This window comes from Sorex fumeus, unplaced genomic scaffold (genome assembly GCF_029834395.1).
Source record: "Sorex fumeus unplaced genomic scaffold, SorFum_2.1 ptg000009l, whole genome shotgun sequence".
Taxonomy (NCBI): Eukaryota; Metazoa; Chordata; class Mammalia; order Eulipotyphla; family Soricidae; genus Sorex; species Sorex fumeus.
Genome location: NW_026606066.1, coordinates 6991791 through 7014092, shown reverse-complemented (window position 1 = coordinate 7014092; position 22302 = coordinate 6991791). Strand labels below are relative to the sequence as shown.

General features: G+C 42.1%; 1 protein-coding gene across 1 annotated transcript in view; it reads left to right on the top strand.

Annotated features, from left to right (window-relative positions):
- Positions 1–904: 904 nt before the first annotated feature.
- Positions 905–22302, top strand: part of MAP3K2 (mitogen-activated protein kinase kinase kinase 2) — an 85376-nt gene continuing 63978 nt past the window's right edge. The window contains exon 1 of the mRNA XM_056110396.1: positions 905–1472. The gene's annotated coding sequence lies outside the window, so the exon portion shown is untranslated. The remainder of the gene's footprint in view (positions 1473–22302) is intronic.

Below are 22302 nucleotides of genomic sequence, written 5' to 3'. Positions count from 1 at the left end.
AAATGCTGCATCGCAGGTGAGTCCCATCCCCAAGGGCATCCAATGCTGGCTCAATGAATTGTGCTTTGTGGGGGACGTGTGGCCGAAGGCAGGCTTCAATGATGGAGTTTCGGGGTTTAGATGCTACCACTGGCTTTGCGGGGTGGAGTCTCAGTGGGCCGAGGTTTCCACATCTGTCGAACTGGAGCAGTTAACACTCGCTGGGCTGACCTGAAGAGTACAACAGTTGTATGCACGAAACCCCTATCGCGGTGCCTAACAACAAAACAGATCCACAAAAACCAACCAGACAGAAAAACACAGGTCAAATTCCGAAGGAGGACACTCCGGGGTGGTGGTGGCGGTCCACGGGTGATATATTAGCAAAAAAAAAAAAAAGTCTAAAGTGCAGTAAGATAAATTCTGAAGTGAGATTCCCCTAAATCAAGTAAGACACAGAGGGCTTTTTGCTTGCACACGGCTTGTCACGGCCTCGAGGCGGATGCTGCCCGTCCCGGTTCAGCAGGCCCCCAGCTCGACCCCGAGGCCACACGCGAGACCTTTTTCCGAGGCCGCGGCGCCCAGGCCGGGCACGGCACGGACGCTCGAGGACGGACGTGCGAGCGCGCCGTGTACCCGGGCCGGGGCAGGCTGCCCAGGGCCAGGGGCGGGGCCGCGAAGGGGCCGAGCCCGGGACTGGGAATCCCCCGAACCGCCCAACAGCAGGGAGGGCGGGGCCCGCGGAGCGTGCGTGGGCGCCGCGGCCACCGCGCAGGCGCAGCAGGCGCCCCCCTGGGCCCCGGCGCGTGCCCGCGGCGGGTTCCGCTCCCGGCTGACGGAGGGCTGCGCGCGCACGAGGGTCTGGCAGTGACGTGCGCCGCGCAACGCCAGACGTCACCGGTCGGTGTGTAGTGGCGGCCGGGCTACCCCCGGCGGCGGCGGCGGCGGCGCCCGAGGACGCTGGTGGGGGCCGCTGGGTGCGGCGTGGAGGGTCGCGAGGTTCGCCGCGACGATCCTGGACGACGAGCCGGAGGCCCCGCCGCCCCGGCCGCGGATTCGCCGCCCTCGCCCGCGCGACGGCCTCTGGCGGGCGCTCTCGGCTCGCAGCTTCCTCCTCGGCTGCCCCGCTTTCGGGGGGCGGGGGGGCGGCCTCGGCGCCGCGGCCGCCTGCAGCAGCGAGAAGCGCCGGCGAGGGCCCTGCCGCCTCGTGACGGTCCACGCGCTCGCCAGCCCGCCCGGCCCGGGCTCCATGTGAAGGAAGGACGGGCCTGCCCGCCCTGCCCCCGGACCCCGGAGCCCGGACCGCGGACCCGCACCCGGCCCCGCGCCCCTCGCCCGCCTGCTCGCGCGCCCCTCCGGCCCACGGGGGTCCGCGGCCTCCCCGCGCGGGGGCCGCCGTGACAGGCCGCGCGGGGGCGGAGGGGCCGGCTCGGAGGCGGCGGCGGCGGCCCCTCCTCGGGCCTGCGGCTCCTTACGTCCCCGCGGAGCGGCCGGTACGTGTTGCTGGTGTGTGCTTGTGTCTGTACGTGTGTGTCTGTCTGTATGTGTGCGTGTGCGAGGGGGAGAGCGCGCGCCCGAGAGAGAGAGAGAGAGAGAGAGAGAGCGCGCGAGCGAGCACGAGAGCGCGCCCGCGCGCCTGAGGAGGGGAGTGGGGAGGGGGCCCCCCGGCGCCGGCCTGTGGCCGAGCTCCCGGGGAGGGCGATTTCGCTAGGTGGTTTCGCCGCGCTCCGGGTGGGTGGGCGGATCTCGGGCCGCCTGCCCCCAGTCGGTCCCCAAGCCAGTTAAGCGCCCGGCGAGGTGACTGCAAGGCTCTGGAGCTGTCAGACACGTATTTTCTGTCGGGGGGGGGGGCTTTTTTTTTTGAGAAGGGAACCCACAGCTTCCCCCCCCCCCCCGCCCCAGGAGAGCCACGGCGTTAACGCGCTACGAGCGGAAAAAGTGCCCCGCCTGGGCACAGCCCCCTCCACCTCCCCACCGAGGAGGGCTTCTTCCCGCTGCGTGCTAGCAGCGCTGACCGCGCAACGCACTCCCTTGGGCCGCCGGCCTCTTCTTCAGGGCGTTCGTCTCTCCGTTTTAAAGATGAAAGAGGAGGCTCGTTGGAGAGGGCTTGAAGGACCGTGCCAGAGTATCCATCCCGTCAAGGGTCATGCGGCCGGATGATGCGGGAAGCCTTGGAGCGGATTTGGTGCCTCTTCCGTGGGGCTGTGTATTTCTGCATCTTGCAAAAAATTCACATGAGGCGAATGAGAAGAGCCGAACACTGACCTTCCTTCCCCCCTCCCTCCTCACTCTCCAACCTTCTCTTCTCCCCACCCCCGCCCCCCGGAAAATTCTAAACATTTGGGTAAATATAGTTGACTCTCTAAGGTAGGCTATTTTGAAGTGTTATCTGCAGCCTAACCATATCCTATTTAAAAAATTTAAAAAAAAAACGTGGCTCTGTTGCTTTGCCTTTACCTCTTTTGCAATACGACTGGACAGGAAAAAGTTCTTTTTTTTTATCAAAAGCTGTTTATTAAAGTATATTTTGGCAATAGCATATTTATTGAAAAGTTACAAATCGATATGAACAGGTTTTTTCGGGGAGGGGGGTGTGTGTGTCTGCGTCTTTGTGTCTGCCTGTGTGTGCATGCGTGCGCCATTCTTGGGCGAACTGGGGCTGTTTGGGGGAGGATGTGGCGGGGGGCCGCAAAAGAAGCCTTGGCCACATAGAACATCGGGCCTCAAACATGGCAGAGCCTATGTGTTCTACCTCCGCAGCCACATCCCGTTTTTTAACTCTGCAGCCACATCCCGGGCCCCATGTGCAAGTGTTTTTTTTTTTTTTTACAAAAATGTAAAGTAATAACTATTGTAATTTAGATAACATGGATTCAATAGTATTGCTTCTGTTTAAAAGTTAACTGTACCTTAACCACCAGTGTACCCTCTGTACCTTTTCTCTATGTATTTCCTCTGTTTTGCTCTTACATATTTTGTGAATTCTAGTGTAATCCAGAGATCTTTCATCCATTTGAACTAACTTTTGTATATGGTGTGAGATAATTGATCCAGATCTTCTTTCTTTTTTTGCATGTGGTTATCTAGTTTCTTCAATACCTTCTATGTAATTTTCATGTCATCTGCAAATAGTAAGAGTTTTAACGTCTTTTCCAATTTAGATGCCTTTGATTTCTTTTTCTTGCTTTGTTGCTGTGTATTTCCAAATCTATAGTTAATAATAGTGGGGAAAGTGGACAGCTTTGCCTTGTGCATGATCTCAGATGGAAGGCTTTCAGTTTTTTGCCACTGATGTTAGTTGTAAGTTTATTGTTCCTTCTGAGTTTGGATTTGTAAGTTTTGCCTATTTTTTTTTTAAACCAGCTCCTGGTTTCATTTATCCTTTGAAATATTGTATTCTTGATTTCTATATTATTGATTTCTGCTCAGGCTTTTATTTCCTTCTATTCAGTTTGGGATTCGTTTGTTCATTTTCCAGTTTCTCAATTTGAAAGTTAGGTTATTTATCTGACCTTTTTCTTTTTTTCCTGATATAGTTCTATATTGCTATGAACATTCCACTTCATACTGCCTTTGTTGTGTCCTGTAGGTTGTTAGTTGTATGTCTTCATTCTTGTTCATTTTGAGAAATTATTAAATTTCTTCTTTGATTTCCTTCTTTGACCCAATGGTTGCTTAGTATGTTGTTCAGTTTCCAGATGTTGGTGCTTTCCGTGGCTTTATTTTTATAGTTAATTTCTACCTTCATAGGATCGTGTACTGAAAAGATCCACTTGATTTTATGTGATTGCTATTTTGTTGACTTTATGAACACTCGAATTCTTGGGGTCTGTCCTGGAAAATTTTTTTTTCTTTTTGGGTCACACCCAGCGATGCACAGGGGTTACTCCTGGCTCTGCACTCAGGAATCACCCCTGGTGGTGCTCAGGGGACCATATGGGATGCTGGGAATCGAACCCGGGTTGGCTGCGTGCAAGGCAAACGCCCTACCTGCTGTGCTATTGCTCCAGCCCCCATGTCCTGGAGAATTTTTTGTATGCACTGAAGAATAATGTGTATTTGGCTTTTCAGGGGTGCTGGGTCTGTTTTTTATGTGTTAATCCTTGTTCTTCCGATTTCTTTTTTTCAAGTTTGATTTGTGGTTTTTGGGCCATACTTGACAGTGCTTAGGGATCATTCCTAGTTCTGCACTCAGGAACCACTCTCCTGGTGAGCTTGGGGGACCATTTCAGATGCTGAGGATTAAACTGGGGTCAGCTGCCTGCAAGGCATTGCCCTACCCCATATGCTCTATTATTATTCCAGATCCTCAATTTTTTCTTTATGGTCCTTATTTCTTGATATTGTTTGGTTGATGTATTCAGTGACAAGAGTCAAGTGGAAAGTTCTCTTTTGCACTATTATTGCATTACCATGCATATAGTACCTCAGATCTATTAGCAGTTTGCCTTTGTTTGCCTTTATGTATTGATGAGTTAAGTCCTCTTAATAATTTGTCAACTCCTTAACTGGTATGTAATGCCTGTCCCTATCCTTTCTTTAACTTGAACACTATTGGGTTGGGACCCACTCAGTGGTTTACTCTGCTCAGGACTCACTCTTGGCAGTGCTCTGGGGAGACCATTTGTAATGGTGGGGATTGAATCAGGGCAGGCCACTTGAAAGGCAAGCACCTTAACCTCTGTCCTCTCTTTTCAGCCCCCTGCATTTTTTAGTATACTTTTAATCTGTATGATTGTTTTTCCAGCCTTTCACTCTGAGCTTGTGTTTATTGTTAGAGTTCTGTTCTGTCTCTTGTAAGCAACTAACGATTGGACTTCGGGGCCAAAGAGGTAATAGAGGGAGGGATTAAGGCACTCATCTTGAGTGTGGTTGATCCTGGTTCAGTCCTAGGACTCTATTGCCCCCAAGAACCCCTGTGAGTAGTCTCTGAACACTGATCCAGGAGCAGCCTCTAAGTACTACTAGTTGTGGCCCCAAATTAAAAAATAGTAAATAATACTTTTTTAAAAAAGGTAAAAAAGGTAAAGGCCCTCCCGTTGATCGTCGATTTGCTCGAGCGGGCCCAGTAACGTCTCCATTGGAGACTTTGTTGTTACTGTGTCTGGCATATCGAATACTCTCGGTAGCTTGCTGGGCTCTCCGAGAGGGGCGGAGGAATCGAACTCGGGTCGGCCATGTTGGCCTATTGTAAGGCGAACGCCCTACCCGCTGTGTTGGGGGCTGGAGCGATAGCACAGCGGGTAGGGCGTTCGCCTTACAAGCGGCCAACATGGCCGACCCGAGTTCGATTCCTCCGCCCCTCTCGGAGAGCCCGGCAAGCTACCGAGAGTATTCGATATGCCAGACACAGTAACAACAAAGTCTCCAATGGAGACGTTACTGGGCCCGCTCGAGCAAATCGACGATCAACGGGAGGGCCTTTACTTTATTTTACTTTTTACTTATACTTTTTTAAAAAAGGTTGAATTTTGCTGCTCTGAGCCTTTTGATAGAAGAGTTAAGTAAATTGACATTTAGAGAAATTATTGATATGGAAGAATTTGTTGCATTTTTTTCTATGAAAATTTTGATCATTTTTGCCACTTACCATTTTTTTTTTCATTTAGTATTCCTTATAGAGCCGTTCTGGTGGCAACAAATCCTCTCAGCTGTTGTTTGAGAATGTTGTCACTTCCTCAACTCTGAGTGATAACTTTGCAGGGTGAAGGACTCTTGGTTGGAGGTTCTTTTCATTCAGTACTCTGAATATATCATTTCGGTCTTTTATTCCTCTAGAGTTTCATTTTAGAAATCTGAAGAGAATTTGACCTTGTTTCTTTTTTTTTTTCTTTTTGGGTCACACCTGGTGATACACAGGGGTTACTCCTGGCTCATGCACTTAGGAATTACTCCTGGCAGTGCTCAGGGGACCATATGGGATGCTGGGAATTGAACCCACGTGCAAGGCAAATGCCCTATCTGCTGTGCTATTGCTCCAGCCCCACTTTGTTTCTTATGTGTTAGTATTGATTCTTTTATTTTAAGTAGTTTCTCTGGTTCTTCCATTTTGATTATAATGTGTTTTGGTGATGTTTTGTTTGGATATATTTTGTTTGGCACTGTCTAGGCATCCTGGATCATCAGTTCTGCAACTTATTATTGATAGGTCAGTTTATTCTAATGCATAAAGAATAACAGGGAACTATTAGTTATTTGCTTAAAATTTCATTATTGCCAGTTTGGCTGCTGGATTGTGAAGCAGTCACAACACACTAATTTGTGCATTGTCTTATGCAGTATTTCGGAGTTGTCAAAATTTAGCAAGTAGAAAGTTATCCTTTAAAATGTTATTTATTTATTTATTTATTTGCAGTGCTGGGACAGAATCCAGAGCTGTCACCAGCTGTGCCGAGGACACTCCCAGCAATTCTTGGACTGGGGTGTTGAGTGTTCTGGCAGACTGTCTGGTGGTGCTTAGCACTACAAGGGAGAACTGTATCCTGTATGCTTGAGGAGTAGAAACAGGGCATGCTCTTCTGCAATGAAATTCAGGGCCTTGTACATGCTCATCATGTACTCTACCATTTGAACTCAGACCCTAGAAAGTTATGGTGTGAATTTTTTTCTTTCACTGCTGGTGTGGTATTATCCACTGACAGTTTTCATCTTGGAATTGGTGTATATACTATTTCTTTCACATTACATTTCTCATTACAGAAAATTGTTGATTAATTTCTTTGGATTAATTGAAATTTCTTGTATAATTGTGAATGTTTAAGAAATTCATTGATGACCAGTTATAATAGTTTATAGCTTTCTTTACTACATTCAGAAAATTTGTAGTTAAGCATCTTTGTAATACCTGTAGAAAAAAGGAGAAATCACTAATTTGACAGTTGATGGTTCACCAGTTGATTCGTTGTTTGGTTAAAGTTTAAACATAAGTTGAATCTTGAATTATGTGTGTTATGTTATACTATAAAATAGTCATTTTCTCCATAAGTCTTGTTTGATAGAGCTAGCTGTTAAAGCCCCTAAATTATTGAAGTGCATTGTGTACTTACTATATTTAAAATAATTATTTAGTTATCATTAAGGTTTAGGAAAAATGGTTGTGTTAATATGTATGGTTTCGATCTATGCAGTTTTTGTACCTTACCACCACCAAAATGTCCAAGATGTTCCACCACCATCATTCTAGTTTGCCTTTTCATTTCTTCCTCACCCCTTTTCTCTACTGCTTGGTAATCTCAGTTTGTCATCATTTGATTTTGTCTGTTCTCTTGATTTGTTTCTCCATGCGTCACAGAAAAATTAGATCATCTAGTATTTGTCTTTTTCCCTCAAACTTATTTCTCTTAATGTGTTACCCTCTAGTTCCACCAAAAGTTGCAGTGAGGGGCATAGTTTTTTTCTTTTTCTTTTCTTACAGTTGCATAGTATTTCTTTGCATATATATCAAAACTTTTGTTGGAAATCTGTGTTTCTTATCTTTGCTGGTGCTTAAGTGCTGCAGTATATCCTTTTGAATTGATGTTTGTATTTTTGAGGTATAGTCAAAGAAGTGAAATCATAGGGTCATATGGAAGCCCTACTCTTACCTTTTTTTTTTTTTATTTCTCCATACGGTTTGCTATAGAGGCTGAACCAGATGACATTCTCAACAGTGAATGAGGATTCATTTGCTTGCCTCTCCCTCACAATTCATACTAGTGTGAAGTGATATCTAATTGTCATTTTTATTTGCATTTCTCTGACAATTGACTATAAACACATATAGCCTACTGGCCATCCATGTGTTCTTTAGAATTTTATTTAGGGGGCCTACACCAGGTGGTGCTCAGGGCTTACTCCTGGCTTGCTCAGTGGACCATGTGTGGTGCCAGGGGTTGAACCAGTGTTGGCTGCATGCAAGGCAGGTGCCTTACTGACTAGCTCTCTGGCCCCTAAACTCAATCTTTAAGATATGCTTTAGGTCGACCTTTTATTTCTACTTTATTGCTACCAAAAGGATAAATCATATTTAACAGATCCTATGTTAAAATGAGGGCATTTCTTACAACTTTTGATTTTCAACCCCTCTACCCCCCCCCCCCCCCCCTTTCCCCTTTTCTTCTTGTTATTGTTGTTGTAGTGACCAGGAGTTCAGAGACATCTGGTTGTGGTACTCTCACACTTTAGTAGTGGTGGTTGTGGTACCCTCATCTTTAGTGGTGATGCTGTTGCATGCTTTGGTTGTAGTGTTTGCTGTTGGTTACACAATTTAGTTGTGATGCTTGGACATATTTGGCTACTGTGTGCTGTACGGGAGATCAAACACTTTACTCTGTACCTGTTGGCACTCAACATTTGGGGCATTGCTAGGGACCAAACACATGGTCTTATTCCTGCAGGGCAGGTGCTTTACCACCACTCTACCTAATCTAACCCCTTTAGTTGAGTTTTCCACCCCTTTGTAGTAAATGGAGTTCTATAGGCTACCCTGCCACAACTTTTTATTATGAAACAATTTAAAGTATATAGGAAATTGGTAATAATGGACATCCATGGAGTATCTTTCTAGATTAAAAAATGTGTTGACCTCCTAAAACACTTTATTTATAAATGCATGTATGTTATTATTGTTTTTTATTATTTTATTGAATCACCGTGAGGTACAGTTACAAGCTTTCAGGTTTAAGTTATGTTCACACAATGATCAAACACCCATCCCTCCACCAGTGCACATTCCCCACCACCAATCTCCCCAGTATACCCTTCCTTTCCCACTCTCCTCCTGCCTTCATGGCAGACAATTTCCCCCATATTCTCTCTCTCCATTTGGGCATTATGGTTTCCAGATACTGAGTTACCATCTTTGGTCCTTTATCTACTTTCATCACATATCTCTCATCCGGACTGATCCCTCCAACCATCATTTTCTTAGTGGTTCCTTCTCTGAGCTGCCTTCTCCCTGCTCTCATAAAGCAGGCTTCCAACTATGAAGCAATCCTCCTGACCCTTGTGTCTGCTGTCCTTGGGTGTCAGTCTCACGTTTTGTTATTTTACACTCCACAAATGAGAGCAGTCATTCTGTGTCTGTCCCTCTCTTTCTGACTCATTTCACTTAACATGATACTCTGCATATCTGTCCACTTATAAGCAAATTTCATGAATTCATCTCTTCTAACAGCTGCATAGTATAGATGTACCAAATTTTTTTAACCATTCGTCTGTTCTTGGGCACTCGGGTATGTTATTTTTGACTGAACTATTTGAAAGTAAGCCATGGGCATTATGACACCACTCCTTAATATATCAGCATGTCTCTGATATTCCTTTGTTACATAGACAGAATACCATTTTTGAGGGGCCAGAGAGATAGTAGTTCCAGTAGGGTGCTTGCCTTGCATGCAGCTAACCTAGCATTGTTAGGAGTGATGCCTGAGCACAGAATCAGGAGTAAGCCCAAAGGAAAACCACAGGGTGTCAACCAAAAATCAAAACAAAGCAGCTTCCTTCCTTCCTCTCTCACTCCCTCCCCAACCAGCTGTGCTTAGAGCTTACTCTTACTGGGTTTCTGGGCACCATATATATATAATGCCAGAGATTACAACAGGGTTGGTTGTGTGCTGGGCAAGTGCCTTGCCTGCTCTACTTAAATATCCCCATTTATACTGAAAAGTATTTTATGAGTTTTACAAAATCCATCCCTATCAAACTAGGATTCCACACGGTAGTATTGCTTTTGATTAAATTGCTTTGATCTCTTCTAATAGGTTAACAGTCTTATGTCGGTCCTCCATTTAACATGGAATTTGTGGGGAGAGGGTTTGGGACTTACCTGGTGGTGCTTGGATACTACTCCTAGTTCTGTGCTCATGAGTGACTACGGACAGTGCCCAGGGCACCATGGGTGCCAGAGATGGAACCCGTGCCTCCTATACGCGGAGTGTGACTCAGTCTTTTTAAATATCTCTCTGGCCCTAATGTGGCACTTTTTTTGGTTTGTTTTGGAGTCATACCCAAGATGCCCAGGGGTTACTCCAGGCTCTGCACCCTGATGGTGCTTGGAGGCTATTGGGGTGCAGGTTGGCTGTGTGTAAGACAGCACCCTACCTGATGTGCTATCTCTCCAGTCTCTAATCTGGCACTTTTTAATGAGATCAAGGTAGTTTTTCCAGTGAAATGAGTTACAGTTTTTATTCGTCTGATTTTCCTCCCCAACTCCACTTACTATCATTGATTAGTGTAGTTCTAACAGAAATTTTCCTCTGGTCTGTGAAAAAACACTCTGAATGATCCAGGTAAACCAAGTGTTAAGCCACAATTTTTTTCTTTTCCTCCCCCCCACGCCCCTTTGGTATTAGACCACACTTGGCAGTGTTCAGGAATCATTCTTTCCCCTGTGCACAGGGGATATTTCATGCCAGGGATCCCATCAGGGTCATGTACATGCAAGCAAGCACCTTAACTGCTACACTATTTCTCTGGTCCCTAGTTGCAATAATTTTTTCATAGATCGGCTGGAAATTTCCATGAATGGGCCAATGGCTGAAAACCGCTGAATGTTTCTCTGTTCTCCTAATATTATCTAAGTTTAGTAAGTTAGGTTTAATTGGTAGATTAGTTTACTGATTAAATATTTTGGGCAAGAATAACTAGGGATGCTGTGTACTTGATGTTGCTTCTTACTAGGAGACATGGATGATCAAATCCCATTACTGTGATGCTAAGATCACCTGGTTATGAGGGTTAAGGTATGGTATATCTTCCCCACCACAATTAGCAGACATTTAAAGAAATATGTCTATATGATTTTGTCCTTTGCCCTAGGATTCATTGGGAACATTGGATGACTTTTGTAGTGGCTAATCATGTGCTTGTTTCATAACATCTCATCCTACTGTTGCCTTTATTGTTCTTTAGATTGTTGCTTAATTTTTTAATTATACTTTGTCTTCCCAACTCCATTCAATCCCTGACAAGGGGACAGGGATTGAATCTTCTTTGGAGTCTCTCCTAAAACCTTTTAAAAATTTTGAAAGCACTGTGTGTTTTATAAACTTTGGAAGTTTTTTTCTCTAAAGATAACTCTTCCTTGTCCCCATTCATTATAGTTAGTTTTTTAGTATAGACTATAATAGTAATGACAAAAAATAGTTTAAGATACCATTTTTTAGAAATTCTTATAATTTCCAAATTTGTAAGTTCCTGTGACCACTACCTTAGAAAAAACATTCTTGAGCATTATTCACCTGCTTCTGCCTTGGTACTCACCACACTATACTGTAACCATCTGTGTTCTTCAGGCATTAGCTCTTCTAGGACAGAGGCAGTGTTTTGTTGATTTTAGTGCCCCAACATCTAGCACAGTGCCTGGAGCCAAATGTTTATGAAACAGACTTGACAGACAGCAGGACTTTATGATGATTTACAAAAGGTTTCTTTTGAATGTGCTGTTTGTTTTCTTCTGAATTTTTTCTGCTGCTGCCCCCCCCCCCAACTCCCCTTTTGGCTCTGTTTTTATTTAGCAAACAAAAAATTTCTACATTCTAGTCACTTCTTTAAGTACTCAAGATGTTAATTTGATTCCTATAACAACAACCCAATGAATTAGTTGCTGTTTTTATATCCATATTATGAAGAGGAAAAAGAAGTATAAAAGCAGTTAGTAATTTGTCCACATTAACACAACTTCTGTATCCTGAAGATGGAACTTAATGGAGGCAATCTGGCTCCAGAATCTGTAATTTTAAAAATTCATTGTACTGTGCTGCTTCCAGGGGAACCAAAAAACAGGAGTAGTTTTATCATGATAATGTTACTTTTACACATATTGTACTTTGCACCAGGGTGGGATGGGTACATCCAGAGCTCTTGAAAAGGAGGCAGTAGTTGGACTAAGTTAGAACATCCTACACATTTGTTGATCTTGATGTTTATTAAAAACATTTAAATACAGAAAAATTAAGAAAATAAATGAATTAGGGAATTACAGTGTGAACTGTCTATTCAAACCTGAATGTCAATCCTGCCTCTACTATTCAACTTTGCAGAGTTGTAATTATCTATAATATAGAGGTAATATGGCAGAGCCTGGCAAGCTCCCCGTGGCGTATTCGATATGCCAAAACCAGTAACAAGTCTCACAATGGAGACGTTACTGGTGCCCACTTGAGCAAATCAGTGAAGGACTGAAGGACAGTGACAGTGATACAGTGATAGAGGTAATAATAATAACAATAGATGTAAGTAAAGTAAAGTAAAGGCCCTCCCGTTGATCATCGATTTGCTCGAGGGGGCCCAGTAACGTCTCCATTGGAGACTTTGTTGTTACTGTGTCTGGCATATCCAATACTCTCGGTAGCTTGCCGGGCTCTCCGAGAGGGGCGGAGGAATCAACAATAGATGTAATAATAATAATATAACAATCTTTAAAAAGAGATGCTATACCTAATTCATCGTTTGTTAGGTTTAAGTAAGGTCCTATGCTTAAGACAGCATCTGCATGTAAGTGTTCAATAAATCAGTAATTGTAAAGATAATACATAGTCCACACAAACCATGTTTAATGTACATTGATGTGCTCTTATTTAATATGGTAAAGGTAAAGGTAAAGGCCCTCCCGTTGATCGTCGATTTGCTCGAGCGGGCCCAGTAACGTCTCCATTGGAGACTTTGTTGTTACTGTGTCTGGCATATCGAATACTCTCGGTAGCTTGCGGGCTCTCCGAGAGGGGCGGAGGAATTGAACTCGGGTCGGCCATGTTGGCCGCTTGTAAGGCGAACGCCCTACCCGCTGTGCTATCGCTCCAGGCCCATTTTTTTTAAATATGATTTTTTAAATATGATTTTTTTAAATATGATTTTTAAATATGATTAGGACTGGTAATGTTCAGTTTAATTACAAAAGATGATCGTGTGATCACTTGACATCCTGTTACTCATCGATTTGCTCGAGTGGGTGCCAGTAATGTCTCCATTTATCCCTGTTGTGTGCTAGTGTAGCCAAACGCGTCTACTCACTCCAGGAACATGAAGAGCCCCAAACTGTTTATTCAGGGTCTTGACAAAGAAGTCTGACCATCTCGTAGGTGGGCGGCCACACAATCTTTTGACATCCTGTGGAATCCAGTCGATAATGGCTCTAGTTCAGTGGTCATCTCCAAATCGCACTATGTGTCCAGCCCATCTGATTTTCAATGCCCTGGCAAATGAGATAATAACCCTGATTCTTGATCCACAACAGAGGTCAGAACTCTGGATTCTTTCTCTCACTTGAGTGAAGTGTGATACTCCAAGAATTGCTCTTTTGATTCCTCTTTTGGAGATCCAAATAGCATTCTCATCCTGTTTTTGTAGGGCCCAGGTCTCTGAGGCATACGTTAATGCAGGAAGAATGGTGGAGTCGAAGAGTTGTACCCGGAGCCGGAGGTTCTTTGTCCTCTTGGCAATTTCTTTGATGCTCTTGAAGGCATTCCAAGCCACTCTCTTCCTCCTGCGCAACTCAGGTACCAGGTCATGTTGAGTTCTCGATCTAGGTACACATAACTGCTGAATTCGGAGATGTTTGTTCTGTTGAGAGGAAATGGAATGTCAGGAACGTGTCCGTTTCTAATGAACATTGTCTTGGTGAGATTCAACTGTAGTCCTACCTTTCTGCACTCACGGTCGAAGTCGATCAGCATTTGTTCCACTTGGTTAATGTTTGGTGTTATTAGAATGATGTCATCAACGAAGCAGAGGTGGTGTAGTTGCCGGCCATCTATCTTCACTCCCATTCCTTCCCATTCCAGTCGTCACATGAAGTTCTCGAGGGTGGCACTGAAGAGTTTCAGTGAAATGGTATTACCTTGCTGAACCCCTCTCTTGATGCCATTGATTACTTCCTTGCAGAATGGTGAGATCCTGGTAGTGAATTCGTAATACTGCTTACGGAGGGTCCTGATGTATTGAATTTGAACAACTTGTTTGACTAGGGCTTCGATGACTGCTTCAATCTCCACAGAATCAAAGGCCTTCTTTAAATCACTGAACATTAGACAGAGCGGCATCTTGAACTCCTGAGAAATCTCAGTGAGCTTGGTTATCGTGTGAATATGGTCAATTGTGCTGGATCCTTTTTGGAACCTGGCTTGCTCACATGGTTGTCCTTCATCTAGTGTTCTGCCAATCCTATTCAGGATGACTCGAGTGAACAGCTTGTAGACGACGGAAAACAGGCAGATCGGGTGATAGTTGCCAATGTGTTGGATGTCTCCCTTCTTGTACAGTAGAATGGTCCTGCTGGTTTTCCATTGGAACAGAAATTTGCATTCACACTGATAGCTTGTGAAGAGCCGAGCCAGAGTATTTATGAGTACTGATGGCAGGTTCTTAAGGTATTTGGGCCTGACATTGTCTGGGCCGGGTGCTGTTTGCTTCTTTACTGACAAAATGGCGTGTCGGATTTCCGAAGGGTTCTGTTGGGAACGACATAAGGAAGACCTTAAAGAGTGAAGAGCAGCAGTGCTGGCCCTCTAGGGTTACACTCAGTAATACTCAGAAAGCTCCATGATACCATATGGGGGGCCATGTGCTGGGGATCCATTCTGGCTTGACCACATGCAGGGCAAGCACTTTAACCCTTATATCCTCTCTCTGGTCCCACTTTCATCACCTAGTTTTCACATAGGCCAGCTTTACTAATCTGGGGCACTAATTAGCCTTTCATCTAAACACTCAACTTCATTTTATAGAAACTAACAGTTCTCAGCTTGTTCTTCAAGTTCATATTCTTCATTAAACATGTATCTCACTTGCTTGTCTTGATGTTTCTTTGCTTGTCTATTTCCACTCTATAGAGAAACCTGTGTTCTTTCTTGAACATATATTTCTCCCTTTCTCTCCCCTCTCATCTTTCTAAACAAGGTTCAATAAAAACTTTGCTGCTTTACCAAGACAAAAAGAACACACAGCTTTCTATATTTAGTTTTGTTGGTTTATTTAATGATAAACTTCCTTATTACTACTATGACAAGTTTAAAACATACCAATTCTCAGAAGGTGATGGGACAGAAATGTTCTAGTTTATTGAAAAATAAGCTTAACAAGTAGTTACTATTTAGCAGTTTATTGAAAGATTTTATAGAGAAAATGGAGAGATACAACAGATAAATTTATAAGCGCAATATTGTTTCCTTTCTAGTATGTTTGATACTAGATAAAATATGAATTATTCATATTTTTCAACAAAGGATTGAAAGCTACATAATATTTTATTTCAATTTCCCCTTCAGATTTTTCCCCATAAGTAACTTTATTTTTCTTTGTATTCCTTAGCAGTAGTATTTTACATTGGATCTTCATTCTCCATCCTCCATATTTATCATTATCTCTTGATATTGTCATCTCTTTGTTTACTTTGCATTGTAGAACCCACGTTTGACTTCCATGACCACATCAAGGGTTTTCTGTTTATTATTCCATCCTGTATCTATTACACTTTTTTCCCATCTTGTGGGCATTTTAATTTTGCAGTTTAATTTGTTATTCTTGTAATCCTTGATCTTGCCTGTTGCCTTTTTTCTTTCATCTTATTTTGTATCTCTGCCTGATTCTTTTTTTAGCTTTCTATTCTTGTGTCTTAATGGTATCTCTTTTGGCATTGAGAACACCACAAAACTTTCTATAAATTTCAAAATGTATCTCGGGAGGAAGGGTAAATTATATTGACTATTTGTTATGTGCCAGAAAAAACAATGAACATTTAGTTTCATAGTAAATGTGGTACATCCTATTATCCTGAGTTTGCAGGTGAGGCAACTGAGGCTCAGTATTTAAAGAAACTTATTTAGAGTTACATGGTACAGTGAATTTTTTTTTTTTAGTTCTTCTAGATAGAGCAAGAATTCCCTAGTCTTTTTATATTTACTTTGCTTATATATTCCCATTACATGTAACAGTCTCTGCATCCTAGTTTTACTTATTTAGTTTTTAGGGGGACACACCCAGTGGTACTCAGGCTTTACTTCTGGCTCTGCTCTCATGACAGGTCTGGGGGAGGGCCCTACTCCTGACTGGCTCTGGGGATCAAATGTGGTTCAGGGGATCCAGCCAAGGTCAGCTGCATACAAGGCAGGCACCCTACCTGCTGTACTATGACTTTGGACCCTATTTGTCCTAACTTCTTAAACTGTGAGCTACGGCCTTATTTGACTTCAGGTAACAGAATATGGGGGTTATGAAAAATTTGGTTCAGGTAAAAGGTTTTGCACATTCAGTTTTGGTTTTTGAATGTGCAAAACCAAAAGTTAGTTCAAGGTCAATCATGTAATGAATTTGAGGTATTTCTGTCAGCACTCACCCATATTGTAGCACTCATCTATATATTGTAGTTCTTTCATTTTGTTTTGTTTTGATTTAAAAAAAAAAGGTTTTTTTTTTTGGATCCGGGGAGACCTGGCTATGGTGAGAACTTACTCCTGGCTCTATATTCAGGAATCACTCCTGACTCTGCTCAGGAGACCATATGGAATGCCAGGACTGAACCAAGGTTGGCCTTGTGCAAGCAGATGCCTTACCCACTGTACTGTCTCTCCAGTTCCCATACTGTATTTCTTTGATGAAGAGGCTGCTAGCGGGGAACTTTATGTCCTACTCTTTGGAAATTTGAGGTTAGAGTCGACAGGGTTAAAGTTAAAAAAAAAATTCTAAAATTTAGATATTCTTATCTCTTATTCTTCCTACTTGTTAAGTCACAAGATTTTGCTACTTAGGTAAACCAGAATGATTTATTTATGTTATGTATACTTTTCAGCAGTATAATTTATATTACGTATACTTTTCAGCAGTATAAAGCTGTGGCAAAGTTTTAAAAATTAAACCTGCTCTTGTTTGGGTCATATACATAGTATAGAGGTTAAGGTGCTTACCTTGCAAGCACAGAGCCTCAGTTTGCTCTCTGGGAGCACATGGTCCCCTAAGCAGCACTGAGGACCCCTGAGCACAGGAATGCTAGTCTTTCAAAAATCAGTGGTATAAAATGTTATTTTTTTCTTGTATTTGAAAAGAGTGGTATAGGAGTTTAATATCCTTGGTAGAAATTTGTAATAAAATTTTGAAATGGTGCAGTGACTTGGAATGTCATCCTTATAAGTGTGTGGTCACCCATTCAAATCCCCAATGTCCATGAAGCCAAACTGCTGTTTCAGTGCTGTAGTGATTCCTCTCCATCCCCCAACACACACACACACACACACACACACACATACACACACACACACACACACACACACACACTCCTAGCATTTCTTCTCAGAAATGCTTAAGTCCAGAGTACAGACAGTATGGCTCAAAATCAAAACTATATTTTTCCTTCATATTATCTCAGTGCTTTCAACATTTCAACAAATGTGTTAGTGTGTTCTTTCCTCCCATACCAAATAATTCGTTGGTACCAGCTGGGTGTTCTGTAATTAAAATTACTTTGATGCTGTTTACTTGGAGATAGATTTCCAGATTAAGAGCTCTGACACACAGGTTGAGTGTTCAGAGCTCAGCTCCACAAATTGCCCTTTTCTTTCAGATTCAGTGACAAGTTCAAGTAGTTACCTGTTCTTCTAATCCAAAGTCTATGAATTGAAGTTCCCATCACTCTTTCCTTGTGTTAATTATAGAATGGTTTTGAGGACTCAAGAAAAAAATTGCTTGCCAGAATGGCAGTTATTGTGAAAGAATATTATTCAGAAATAGATGGAAGAGCTGCACAGGGAAAACTATGGGGAAAGAAGGGCAAACATTCATACCTTCCTCTAATATACCATTTTTCCTTAACCTTCAAGTGTCTGTTTGACTCCTGTCCTTGTGGGTTTGTCATGGAAACTTTAATTACCTAGGTATGGATGGTTAAATTATGACATTTGTAGTTGATTTTAGTCCCCTGTTGCTCTCCCCTCTCCTTTTCCAAGAAGTTATTGATGAGACTGTAAATTCCTACCCTTTGACTTCTCCTCATAGCTAGCCTTCATTCTTAGATTATTTCCAGAAATCATCGCTCAGGTGTGGTGGGTTAAAGGAATTTGTTATGAATACCAATTAAGGCCTATGTTCTTCTCACCACTTATTAAATTATAAGGGTTTCTGTCAGAATTGGATGCAAAGAGCAAATATGTTTATTTTATTGTAAATCAGAGTATTACATCAGGGCTAGAAGGAAATAGAGTAAGTCAAAGCATGCTAGCTTCTGAAGTTTTTACTAGGAGAAACTAACCCCTTCTATCCATATGTAGTGACCAAATGTAGTTTCATGACTGTACTTGAGTGGTGAAATTTAGTGTTTTCATTTATTTCCAGAAGGGAGAAAATGATGTTATTTGTCAACAACCCTATCATAGAAGCAGTGCTGTGGGAAAGTTTTAAAATTATTTTTAGAAATTATTAATGGGAGCCAGTAGGGAACATGTGAGATGATAGTAATAATAATTTTTATAGCTTTTGGGAATAGATCTGGAGTTCAGGTCAGTTTTGTTTCAGTGCTGCCATTTCATAATAGTTACATGTTATGTGCCGTTTTAGATTTGTGATTTAAAGATGCTTACTTAGCATTATTTGATATTTGTGACTGCTATAAATTTGACTGATTTAGCACATCTTAGTAGTATTTGTGGAGTTTTAATTTAAAATATTTTGTTCTTCTGTTTTAGTATAAGTAAATTAGATTACTGTACTTTGATTCACTTTAAGGAGAAATTGTTATCATTATATGATAGTTGTAATTTACTTTTAGATAAGTTCAAACTTTTTGTTTGTTTTTATTTGGGGGGGTCACACCCACCAGTACTCAGGACTTACTTCCTGACTCTGTGCTTAAGGGTTACATCTTTTGTACCATCTCTCAGGCCCATAAATGTAGGCATTTCTAAGAAGCTTATTGGCTCCTTTAAAAAAATAATAATGTATAATATAAAAGAACAATCTATCAAATAGTATTTACAAAACTTCTAAGTTGTTCACACTATAAGGAAGCAAAAGTAGAAGACAGCTCTATCAGCATACCTTTAGTGTTGACAATAGTCTCCTTTAAGAGATGTTGAGATATTAGCTATCCAGTGAGTAGTAAGTACATGACTGCATTCTAATAACTCCTCCCTTCCTTCCCAAACTACCATTCACAGTTGTTTATAGATTATTAAATATTACCCCATAATTTGAGAAAGGGTAGGTTAATTGTATATTCTAAGATACTGTAATACAGGTTAATTGGTATCAGTGGTTATGTTCCACTATCGAGGACAGTTGTATACTGCCTTAGGGGTGAAAGATTTACTCAGGGATGTACATGAAGGATGTATTATTTACGAGTCTCCTGAAGATAGTACTACAAACTCTCCCATACTACTTATTGAACACTGATGGTAGACAGAATATCTAGGTTCAGTCTTTTTTTTTTTTGGCCAGAATAGACAGTTTGGATCATACCTGGTGGGGCTCAGGAGCTCAGGGGCTGCTCCTGACTGTGCTTGGGAGTTGCTTCTGGTGGCACTCAGGGGACCACGTGGTATTAGGGATTGAATGCAGGCCTCCTTCCCACATGCAGAGCATGTCCGCATCCCTATGAGCTATTTCTCTGTCTGTACTCTCACTAGTTGTAAATAGATGGTAACACTTGGTCCCCAGCAGCAGATCCCAGTGTTTGCATGCCCTGAATTCACACTATTCCCTGCCTTCCCGGGAGAGGCCCACCAAGTGTTAGCAGCCAGGCCAGGGAAGCTGGCTCCATGGAAAGGAAAGAAGGCAGTGTTGTGGTCTCCCACAGTGGCAGCCACTAACATGGCCACAAGTTAATTTCCCCATATCACTAGAGCTCCAGAGATCTCCCTGTTAGTGGGGAGAATGCTGAGAATGAAGTGGAAAAGACGTAACTTCAGACTACAGAAGGAACCATGAATAAGGAGCACAGAACCTCACTACAGGTAACATGTGAAGATTGTAATCCTGAAGACTCAATCAGTAATATCCATCTATATAATCTCAGAAGAAATTCAGAATGGAAATGCTTAGGATGTTTAATGAACTCAAAGAAACAGTGGAACGGACACCAACAAAACACAAGAGGATATGAAAGCAGAAATGGGAAAACTACAAACAAATGACAAAACTGAAAAACTTGATAGGCTAAGTGAAAAACTTACCTGAAGGCCTCACTGGTAGGGTAACATTTACTAAGAACAGAATCTGTGAGTGCAAAGATAAGGCGAAGAAAACCTCCATACCACAACAAAAAGATGTCAAAAAGCTGTTCAAAACAAATGAACAGCTGACAAGAGAACTTTGGGATGAAATCAGGAGGAACAGCATATCATTGGAGTCCCAGAGGGCTAGGAAGGTAACCTTTCTGAGGAAGGAACAATAAAAGACATCATTACTAAGAAATTCCTAGCGTTGGAGAGTGAATGTAGCCACATCTAGTAGGTCTGAATGGTAACAAAAGAGAGCCAAAAAAAAAAATACTTCAAGGCACATCCTAATTAGAATAACAAGAACCATAGAGATGTAATACTGAAGGCAGCATCTAATTATATACATTGGAGCATCCTTAAGATTTATAGCAGATTTATTAAATGAAATCCTCCAGACCTAAAGATAATGGTGGCATATAGTGAAAAAAGCTCAATGAAATGAGTGCCTCACTAAGAACACTTTCCCCAGCCATATTCTCATTCTGATTTGAAGGAACACTACACAACTTCATGGATGAACTGCAATTCAGGAACTTCATAGACTCAATGCCATTTCTATAAGAGAATTAAAGGAACTCTTTTAAGACAAGACAATTCCCACAAACATGCCAAACTCCTACAGAAAGATGGCATAAAACTCTTTGATAATCTCACTGTCAGTGAGCAAACTGCACCAATAAGAGACACAGAGTGGCAGATGGGATCAGAATACTGAACCAAATATTCTGCTGCCTGCAAGAAACACATTTGAATAGTCAGAGCAAACTCAGACTCATAGTCAAAGATTGGAAGACAATCCTTCAAGCAAATAGCTCCCTCAAAAAGTCTGAAACGGTCATACTAGTATCAGACTACATACACTTCAGGCTCAAAAAAATTGTAAAAGACAGGGTAATTTCTTAATGATTGAAGGATGTGTGCATCAGAAAGAACTCACATTCATAAACATATATGCACTTAATGAGGGGCTAGTAAAATACTTAAAATAGCTGCCAATAAACTTGAAGAAAAACATTAATAGCATCACAGTAGTTGTTGAAGACTTCAACACCGCTTTCTCACCTCTCAAATCAATTAGACTAAAGTTCAGTAAAGAAATTCTTATTATGAATTTGGAAGAGAGAAGGGGTGTGTGAGTGTGTGTATGTTTCATGGCAGGAGGATTCTTCAAAGTAATCTGTTAATTCTTTGAATTTCTGTGTTGTCTGTTGTGGCATTTTCCCCCAATGGCTTTTAACCCTCCAAAGCTAAATATACATTCTTCTACCATGCAGATGGGATGTTTTTCAAGATAGACCATATGCTCAGTCACAAGATGGAACAGACACCAACAAATGAAGTCAAGAGGGTAGAAAAATAGTTACTTTATTAAATGGAAACAGAAAAATAACTTTTAACACCTGGAAATGAAACAGCTCATTATTGAACAATCAGTGGATCAGAAAAGAAGTCAATGAGGAAATCAAAAGATTCCGGAAACAAATGAAAATGGATTCACAACTTTCCAATATTTGTGGGACCTGGCAAAAGCAGTGTTAAAGAAAAGTAAGCATTCATCAGAGAAGAAGAAAGGACCCACATAACTTCAGTGTACAGTTTAAGAGACTGGAAAATAACAGAGCCCAAAGAAGGAGGAAGGGAATAATAAAACACACGCACACACACACACATACACACAGACACACACATATACACAGACACACACATACACACACATGCACACATACACAAAACAATCCGAAGAGAAGATGATTTCAAAGCAAATGAAACCAAGAACTGGTTCTTTGAAAAAATGAACAAGATTGGTAGACCACGAGAGGGAGAGGGAAAGGGAGAGAGGAAAGGAAGGAGGGAAGAGAGAGAGAGAACTTTAATAAGCCAAATCAGAAATGAAAGAGGGATTGCCACAACACACACCACAGAAATTCAAAGCATTACCATGAGAGAACCTACAAGAAATGGATAAATTACTGGACTCATGTAACCTCCCAAGGCACAAGAACTCATCAGAAAGATCGTACACCATGATCAAGTGGGATTCATCCTAGGGATGCAAAGATTTCACATATTCAAGTCAGTTGACATAATACACCACAATACACCATATTATTGTGGTGTAAGGAAATGAAAGGAAAAATAA